The sequence below is a fragment of the Lepisma saccharinum genome, chromosome 16, assembly GCF_977018435.1.
Source record: "Lepisma saccharinum chromosome 16, izLepSacc3.1, whole genome shotgun sequence".
In the NCBI taxonomy this organism is placed as follows: Eukaryota; Metazoa; Arthropoda; class Insecta; order Zygentoma; family Lepismatidae; genus Lepisma; species Lepisma saccharinum.
Window position 1 is genome coordinate 32,020,560 of NC_139244.1, and position 9,128 is coordinate 32,029,687.

Here is a 9,128-nt window from a genome sequence, read left to right on the forward strand (position 1 = left end):
TGACTGTTATAATATAGTGTGTCTGAAACTTAAGGCTGTGTTCTTAACACATGAAAGCATTCTGTGGTAGGGAACACAAAGTAAAAGATGACTTTCAAAAAAGTCAAGCAAACAGTGCTGGACAAACTTACTTGTAATGGACCATGAGAGGCACAAGATTGATTGTCCAACAGATCGTACACATACTTTCTCTGAATTTGTTGATGGGAGTGACTATGAGTTGCTAGTCCATTCTATTCATTACCAGCCAGAAACCAAGACAATGAATCTTCCTTTACGAGAATCAATGAATCTTCCTTGTGTTCAAAAAGATTTTGATGATAAAGTCATCTATTTTTCCAGTTATCCCTTTTTATACCCCAATTTCTTGTATGGAATTGATTATTAGCATGAGTTATGCTGTTCCTTGTTGTAGCAACCTTGTCATCTTTCTAAGCCAACACTAAGCAAATGGATGCATTTTGATTTTACTTTTTCTTTTTTTGTCAATAAATTCTATTCATTCTTATGGCATTCATAATACAACTTAGGGGAAACATGTCTGTATGAAATAGTCACGTCCAGAGACAAATTTTAAATATCATGGCGAACAAGTTTCCCCCACAATTCATTGCACCATATTTCGGGCAATCAGATAAGATTCTGCATTGAAAACATGTTGGGTAAGCATTGTGTACAGGGTGGTGCAATAAAAAGGGAACCGAAATTCTGAAACATGTACAAATTCATTTGTCTGCTTCTTCCTTGTTCACAGATTGTTGTCTAATCATGCCACAATATACTTTGGAACAAGGCAGTTGGAGTGTGGAACATTGTTTCCGAAGTTATGGTACAGGACGTATGAATGGTCTATCTTTGGCTGATGTATGCAATGGTTTTGAGGAACAGTTTCATTTACAAGCACCACCAGAGAAAACCATATTGCAGTGGGTGGAAATGTTCAGAACAACTGGTTCAGTGAATAATCATAATGCAGGACGATCTGGACGACCACGAAGCACAAGAACAAACGACAACACTGGTCAAGTGATGAACAAGGTTCTCCAATCTCCAAAGAAAAGCATATGGCGTATGTCGAAGGAATTATCTATAGAAAGAACCAGTTTCATGCATATGGTTAAGGACATTGGAGCTCACTCCTATCACATACAGGTGCTCCAAATCGCATACAGGTGTTTCATGTGGAAAGACCTCAGGATTTCCATCCTCGTTTGCAGTATTGTGGACATGTGCTGGCGAATCTTTATGAAGACGAACATTACATTGAGAATTGGTGGTGGTCTGCCGAATGTCATGTTCTCCTTAGCAGACATGTAAACAAACAAACCGTGCATTTTCTTGGCTGAGAAAAGCCAGATGACTAAGTGCAAAAACCACTTCACTCAGAGAAAGTAACTGTGTGGGCTGCAGTTTCAAGCCACGACATTATTGGCCCCTATTTTATATGGATATACATGTTAACACAATATTCGTAACCACTATGGTATACAGGCAGCAAGTCGTAGAGCGGTTTAAAGCAGACCTAAGGACATTTTGTGAAACTAACAATTTGGATTTTGACAAGCAAGTGTTTCAGCAGGACGGAACCACCGCACACATAGGGCGAGGAAACCGAGAACTGTTAGAGGAACTGTTTCCACATCGACTTGTGTCAAGACTTGTCTCCTTATCCATCTCGAAGTCCAGACCTCCAGTACCTGATGCATTTCTGTTGGGGCTGTTAAAAGAGAAGTGTTTCGCACCACCTCCACAAACTCTACACAAGCTTCGCACAAACATTGAATCAGTTCTCTCAGACATAATGCCCGAACAGTGTTCTGGAATGGTTCCCTGAATAACCGAGCGCATGGAAAATGTTATTCAAAAGGAAGGACGACAGGTAATAACATGTAATTGTACGGTAGAGTGTTCTAACTTGAATAGTAGAACACAAAATGAACAAAGTAAACACAAAGTAAAATTTCCGTTACCTTTTTTTTTTTTTTCACCACTCTGTATATGGTCCTTGCCGAAGGGATACAAACTATTATTATCATGATCATATGAGGACTACCTTTTCTGAAGCCCTACAGAAACCGTGTAAAGTGTGTAAACTGGTGAAATGCAAATTTTCTTGCTGTAAGGCTTCTCATACCCTTTCCTTAACACACATGAAAAGGTTTGCCGGATTTTTTCCCAGAGTACACTGCATGATAACGTCAAGTTGAATATCATCCATTATGATAATTGTTGTATTGTTCAAGTGTAGGCAAAAGCATTGCTTCACAGCACAAGTAGTGAATATAAATAGTTTAAAAGAATGTTGATTTAGGAAACAGGAAAAGAAAGATGTCAAAAGGTTGATTGATTGATTTGCTGTTTTAGGTCCACTTTATGCACAGTAAGGCTAATTGGGACTGGACCTAGAGTTTAAAGTGGAATCCGAACAACTATGTGCCTCCACCGGGTATCGAACCCAGGACCCTTGATTACAAGACAACGACGCTACCACTGCACCATCTGGGAGGCCATCAAAAGGTTAATATTTTCTGAAATAGTCGTTCAGTACAAATATGACAAGAGCAACTGGATACCTATGATCAGAGCGCTGCACATTGGCCAGATTTGCTTACTATGTCTGCCTGACTGGCAAGCCGGATATTCCTCCTCCTCCTGCCTAATGAGTCAGCAAGTAAGAACTGCCTGCCTGGGTTTTGAAACTTCCAAGCATCGAAAGCCCACAGGTAACTGGCAGGCCTTGCAAACTTCCAAACAGACCCACCTGGCTTATCTACAGGGAACTCTCATTTCGGATGTGCACAGTCTCCAGATACACGAGTCATGCAGTCACTGTTGCCAACTTTCAGATTCTAAACTGTTCAAGGAGCACTTGAAATGTTCGTCATATTTATAAATTTGAAATTCTGGAGATTTATTCCATAGTAGGAAACATTTGTATTACTGACACCTGTAAAGGAATACAAACTAAGTTTCGCAAAAAGTGCCTTCCTAAAATACATATTTGGAATATTGTGTGTAAACTATTTTTCGAAGAACTTTGAAAACTGTTGCTACAGATTTTCTCTCTGGTGTAACTTTGCCAATTCAATATCTGAACTAGTTGCTCAAGATATCTGCTACCCTTTTTAAAAAGTTATACTATTAGTGAATTGCTTAGTTAGTGTTATTATTCCCTCTAAGGTACAAAGATAGCTTTCTTGTTTTTGTAAATTTCATTCTGAAGGTAATTTTATGCTCAATTTAGGTGCAATGTACTACTTTTTCAACCATTACATTTCTGACATCACGTGATGCTGAACACTAAAGCATGGGAGGTCCATAAATGCATCATGATGTCAGTATTTACATTTACAAAAGGTTCTCGTATATTGCAATCTGTTTCAACAAATCATAGTTTGCTAATGTTATTGCTAGTTATATAGTTCTACAAACTGCACTGATAGTAACATGATGCAAAATGTAATTGTTAGCTTGTATCTTCAGATGGATGCAAATAGCAGGCAGTGCCGGCCCACACATTTCAACAAACAAATGTCGTAAAAATGAAACCGAGAGAAGATTTCACGATCAGAGAAGTGACAAACTATACAAAAAACACAAACCTATTTCAAGACTTTCAAAACAAATTTGATGAATACATATGTGGTAGTATGTGTGACATAATAATGAAACTAATTTGAGAAGTTACAAAATCTAAGTTACATAACCTCAAGGTCCCTGCAACTAGCATAAATTCAAATGCATAGTGAAAGTTAATGGCCGTTGACAAAACTGACAGTGGTGCCCACGTCAAACTGACGGAATTACATTGGGTCTCAAGTGACTTCTTAGTTCTCCTGCAACTACTGGGTAAAGGAAAAAACCTGGCAGGCTTCAAGGCCTGTGGATTCGTTCATGGAAGCTCGCCTACACAATGTCCAACACCTGGCTTGACGTGCGTGTTGCATATAATCTTAGGCATGACTCCTTGTTAACGGGTTTCTTCCTGGTCTCTGTGCAGCCCTCTGCATATGTTGTCATATATGTCATTCACATTAGTTGACACTCGCTACACTCGCTACCCGAGAATATTCATACATATTTCTAAAAACACAATAGTAAATCAATTAATTTTCAAGGTACATCAAGCTTCTGCAGAAAAAGTTGTTCATCAATTTGCGATAGACCAAAAAAGAGATACACTAAATTTACTGAGGTCTTAAGTTGAGGATCTACATTATATTACAGATTATCCTTTCTACGGCAGCCTGTACTGTATATTTGAATTCAATATATGGTTACATGTGCATATGTATGATGTGTACAGACAATTGGCTGTCTTTAAAGATTCACCTTTACATAGATTCCCAACACAACTACAAGTTTGCTGTGTGGGTAAGGCTCCACAAGGTCGACAAGGAGGAACAACACAAGCTTATGGCAGTTGCATGAGAAATCATGTCCCCTATATTTCTGCAATTCACATTTCATAAAGGGTAGTCATTTCATTGTGATTGCCTAGGATACAAGTTATTCTTCACTTGCTACCCATGGTAGTGGTAAAATCTGCAAAAGTGGTGCATTTTACGAATGATTTATGTTCTTCTATATCAATGGTGTCAGAATGTTCTTTTATGCAGAGCTATAGCTATTTTCACGTTCAGAAGAGACAATGGGCTCTTATGGGCAATGCTTTTCTTATGGGAAATACGAGCGCGCTGTTGTGAAATTTCTGGATTTACAAATTTAGCTTAAATAAAATCGGTACCTGCAGTTTTGCAGGAAATTTTGTAGAGAATACGATGGTGAACACAAAAAACTGGTAACTTGCTTACATAATTTTAGATAAATTAAAAACCAAATTTTCTGTGAAAACACAATTTTTACATTGTTTTCATTCCTAACATTGAAACATGCCGTAAAATTGAAGCATTCATTATTAAAAAAATTGACACTGTTTTTTAATTGTCATAGGTGACGGTGGTACTCAGAATTTATCAATACTTTAAAGCATATTTGCATTAAAAAATATTCAAATAAAGTATGTGGAGATTTTTTATATTCGTGCAGTAGAAAATGTCGTCGCTGGCCATTTTTTGTTCTGTAATTCCAAATAAAAACTTCCAGCGACAAAGTTGTGGAGAAAATAATGAAATTATTTTTTATAACCACTCAAAGGTTTCCAGAAATATTACTTCCATGCATTTGGAGTTTCTTTTTAACCCGAACCGCGCGCGAAGTAAGGAGACGTTGTCTGGCAATCTTGAGCTGACTCACCGCAGCATTCCGGCTAATCACCACCAAGTTTTCGAGTTGTTATTTTATTTCCATTCAATAAAAATATTAACTTCATGCAGTTTGTTATAATAGAATTGAAATTACTTAAATTTAATAATTGACAATTATTCCCAATGCTGCTGTTGTGAGCAACATTAGTGCTGTCGCAAATATACGTTGTTTTTGTTTACATTACTGTCGACATTAATACTGAAATGAAGATCACCTTTCAGTTTCCAACGTACACATAAATTCATAGACACCATATTAACCTTTGAAAGGCTTTCCAACACGTGACAAAATATGGGGCTTCAAGATAGAAATATGACATGCCTTGCTTGAGTCATTCGCGTCTTATCAGTTCACGTGGGCCATAACTCATTTGTTTGTTTGGGTTGCAACTTGAATCTAACCCATGTGCCAGGTTTCCCTTACTTGAGTGAGAGATCTGCTTTGGTCTGTTTAGACTTTTTCCCCTCTCTCGAAAAAGTGTTTTCAGTTGTGTGAGCTCTCAGTGATTTTTACTTTTTTAAGTGATTTCTGAAGTGTCATATTCGTGCATTACACTCGCGTGTGTAGTGATCGCAATGAATCATAGTAAAAAGGGTAACTGTAACGTTCACAGTATAATATTAATATTAATAATTACATATAATTATCATTATATATACAAAATATGTAACACCTTCATTGTGAAGGAAGGTCATCATTTCCCGGCGACATGAGCTAGCGCTGTATTGGCAACACTGTGCGGTTTCTCCATAAGCGCCGTTGTGTCTTCTGAACGTGAAAACGACTTTAGTAACTACTTGAGCAAATCATCACAGTCATTATTACAGTACATTTACACTAAAATTAGTGTCAAAATTAAATTAGTTTAGTAAGTACTAAGGCAGGCCACACAAAGGCATGGCAGGCAGTAGTTTAGTTTGGTTCCCACGTGCTGTGGCAACGCCAATCGGGCTGAATTGCCTAGTTCGAGCATCAGACAGACCTCTCTCCGGGGCAATTTTACGTCATCCCTGACCTTTCGAGCAAATACTGTCAGTTTGTATCACATGGATTACAAAGACCAACTCTACTACTCTGCAATTAGTTCTTTCATTCTCTTAAGCCTCCGAACACATGGGTTGTGCTCTGACGTGGCAACAGCTTGAACATCTGCCACACGCCTAATTTCAAGGCCGTGCCTTTAGTTAAGTTTGTTTGCATTAGCATGTCTGCATCTTTCTTTATCTCTTTGTCCACAGGTATGTGTAATGGTTATTTCACACAAAAAAAGTTTCCAATCAACCACCAATATATATACTGTATCTTATGGTACTATGATACATACCTTAAATCCTCCCTTTCCGTGATTATATAGTGCATATTGTATTGTGGTATACCCAATGTGTAGACAGTCCATCAATACAAAGTACAATTACTTTTCAAAGGGTCTTGCAATGTTTTCCCACTCCATTACTATTTTATTACCAATTACATTTTCTTACTTTTAAATCTGCAATAGGTGCACATAGCCGACTTGTGTTATGAACTAGGAGTCATGAACAGGACACTAGAAATGTGTAACATGTCAAAAAAGTACTGTCTCCAGGAAAATAAAAGAATGCACGAATGACAACAAAACATCATCAATTGGGGAGAATTGTGGGGCCAAGGAATGTAGAGAGAGAGAAGAATGTTGCATTGAATTGTGAGTACAAATATTGAAGAATGGCTGTCAGGATCACTGCTGAACAGAATTCTACTTTTAGAAGCCAGTAAAAGCTGCCTGTCAAAATTACACAGCAGCAATGGTTAGGCAGTCATCACTTATACTTTCATCTTCTTCAAGTATACTTCCAGATACAGAGAATGATGCAAATATCACAGGTTGTGGACTACCGAGAGATTCAGGTGCTGATATTTTCTGTTGAGATGGAATCCTTCAGCCTGTTTCCAACAACAGGGTAGGTTTACATGTAACGAACACCAGCAGAGGTGTGTAATCCTGAATGATAGGTGTTCCTTTTGTATGGGAGCTTTCGAACTGAAGTGAGAAGCAACTTGTGTCACTTGGAAAAGAACATTGAGAAATAAATTAAACCTTTCGCACTAAAGTGACACAACAAGCTGCATGTGTCACCTGTCTTGGGTTGAGCATTCGAAGTGAATGATTTTTACAGACTGCAGGGGCACTTGTCACTTTGGTGCACAACACCCCATATCATTCACTTTGGTGCAAATCACCCCATGCTGTCTCTCACTTCAGTGCAAAGCACCCTATGTTGGGTGTCATTTCGGTGCGAAACACCCCACGTTGTGTGTCACTTCAATCTCAAAGCTCTCAATAGTATGGATGCTAATTTCTTAGTGTTCACTATGCTCACTGGCTGCTATACCTGATTATGTTAATGCAGTAGAATATCTTCAAATTCTACATGGCCTTATGACCATGTGTATCTGATTCAAGGGTTTTTCTTTATTGTCTGTGATGTCATATTGCAAAATAGCACTGCACCTTTGCATAGGGCAAAGGCTGTTGAATCCTTGAGAGCTACAGTATTAACCATGGACTGCTCAATCTTTGGATCTGTGCCATATCAAGCCATCCCATGTGAGGAGACTGTTCCCACCAGCATTAACAGCTGATGAACTTCCAGATATCTTGTAGGAAGAGTAGCTATCCCAACAGAGAGAGAACCCCTATTTCTCCATATTATACTGAATAGATTACACACTGGAATCAAGGGTGGCTAGAATTGAAGTGCTCTTACTCACGAGCCCTCTGTAGCCAGCATGAAGAAACAGATGTTGTGAAATGTAATATAGAGGCTACGCAAAACATGGGGAAGGAAATACCACCAAAAAAAAAAAAGTGCATATTTTCAACACTAGGTGGAAATGTAGCTGTGAAAGCTGGTGCACAGTGGATGGAGTTCTTCTGCTGAATCAAATGTGAGTAGTCTGTGTCAGAAAAGCAGTCAGCTATTATTGTCATGCCTTTAGAGGAGAAAGAATGTGTCTTGTTGATGAATTACGAGAACAGCAACAATAGCACAGCTACACTGCAATAATATTATCGCCTGCAAGGACTGGGAAAAAGAGTCCATGTCCAAGACCGAGATAGGAAAGATGAGAATGGAGAATTGGGTGTTGCAACAGAAATAGGATGCTGGCCAATTAAAGAATAAGTAGTTGCAAAAGTGCTTATTGCAGTGGTATCCTGTTCCCAATATTCTGAAACACGTACGAGAGGATGGAACATGAATTGTCCCTGCCCTAGTTAATGATTCACAAGGCTTTGGGTCCATTTTATGGTGGTACTCCTACAAGATCCATATGGTGCAACAATTAAAGCTGCAAGATCCACCTCAATGCATGGAATTTGCTGTTCAATTTCTAGTGATGATGACAGTGGCCTTGGAATATTCTGTGAACAGATTACCCTCAAAGGGGTAGTGAACATGCAGAACTGTCTTATATCCCTGCCCCATGAAGTGCATTGCATTCCAATTATGTCACTGTATTGTGTGGATTCATCACTGATTTAATTCTGGGCCTCATTTTGTTTAAGGAGCTGACACTACAATGTCCTGTCAGGTGCTTGGTAACAAGTGCACATTAGGCTCAACTCATTGAACAGCATATGGTTCCTGCCTTGCAAGAACATGGATGTTTAAGAGACCACTCCTTCATGCAAGATGAAGCATCCCCACATGGTTGACAAGAGAAGGATCAGCTTTGTGCCAACTATGGCAATGCTCATGTTGCCTCCATAGGTTTTTCAGATGCTTCCCTGCCCTGTTCTCCAGACTTGAACCCATGTGATTTCTGGCTGCAGGGCTTCCTGAAAGATTGTGTTATCAAGAACAAGTACGGACTCCACC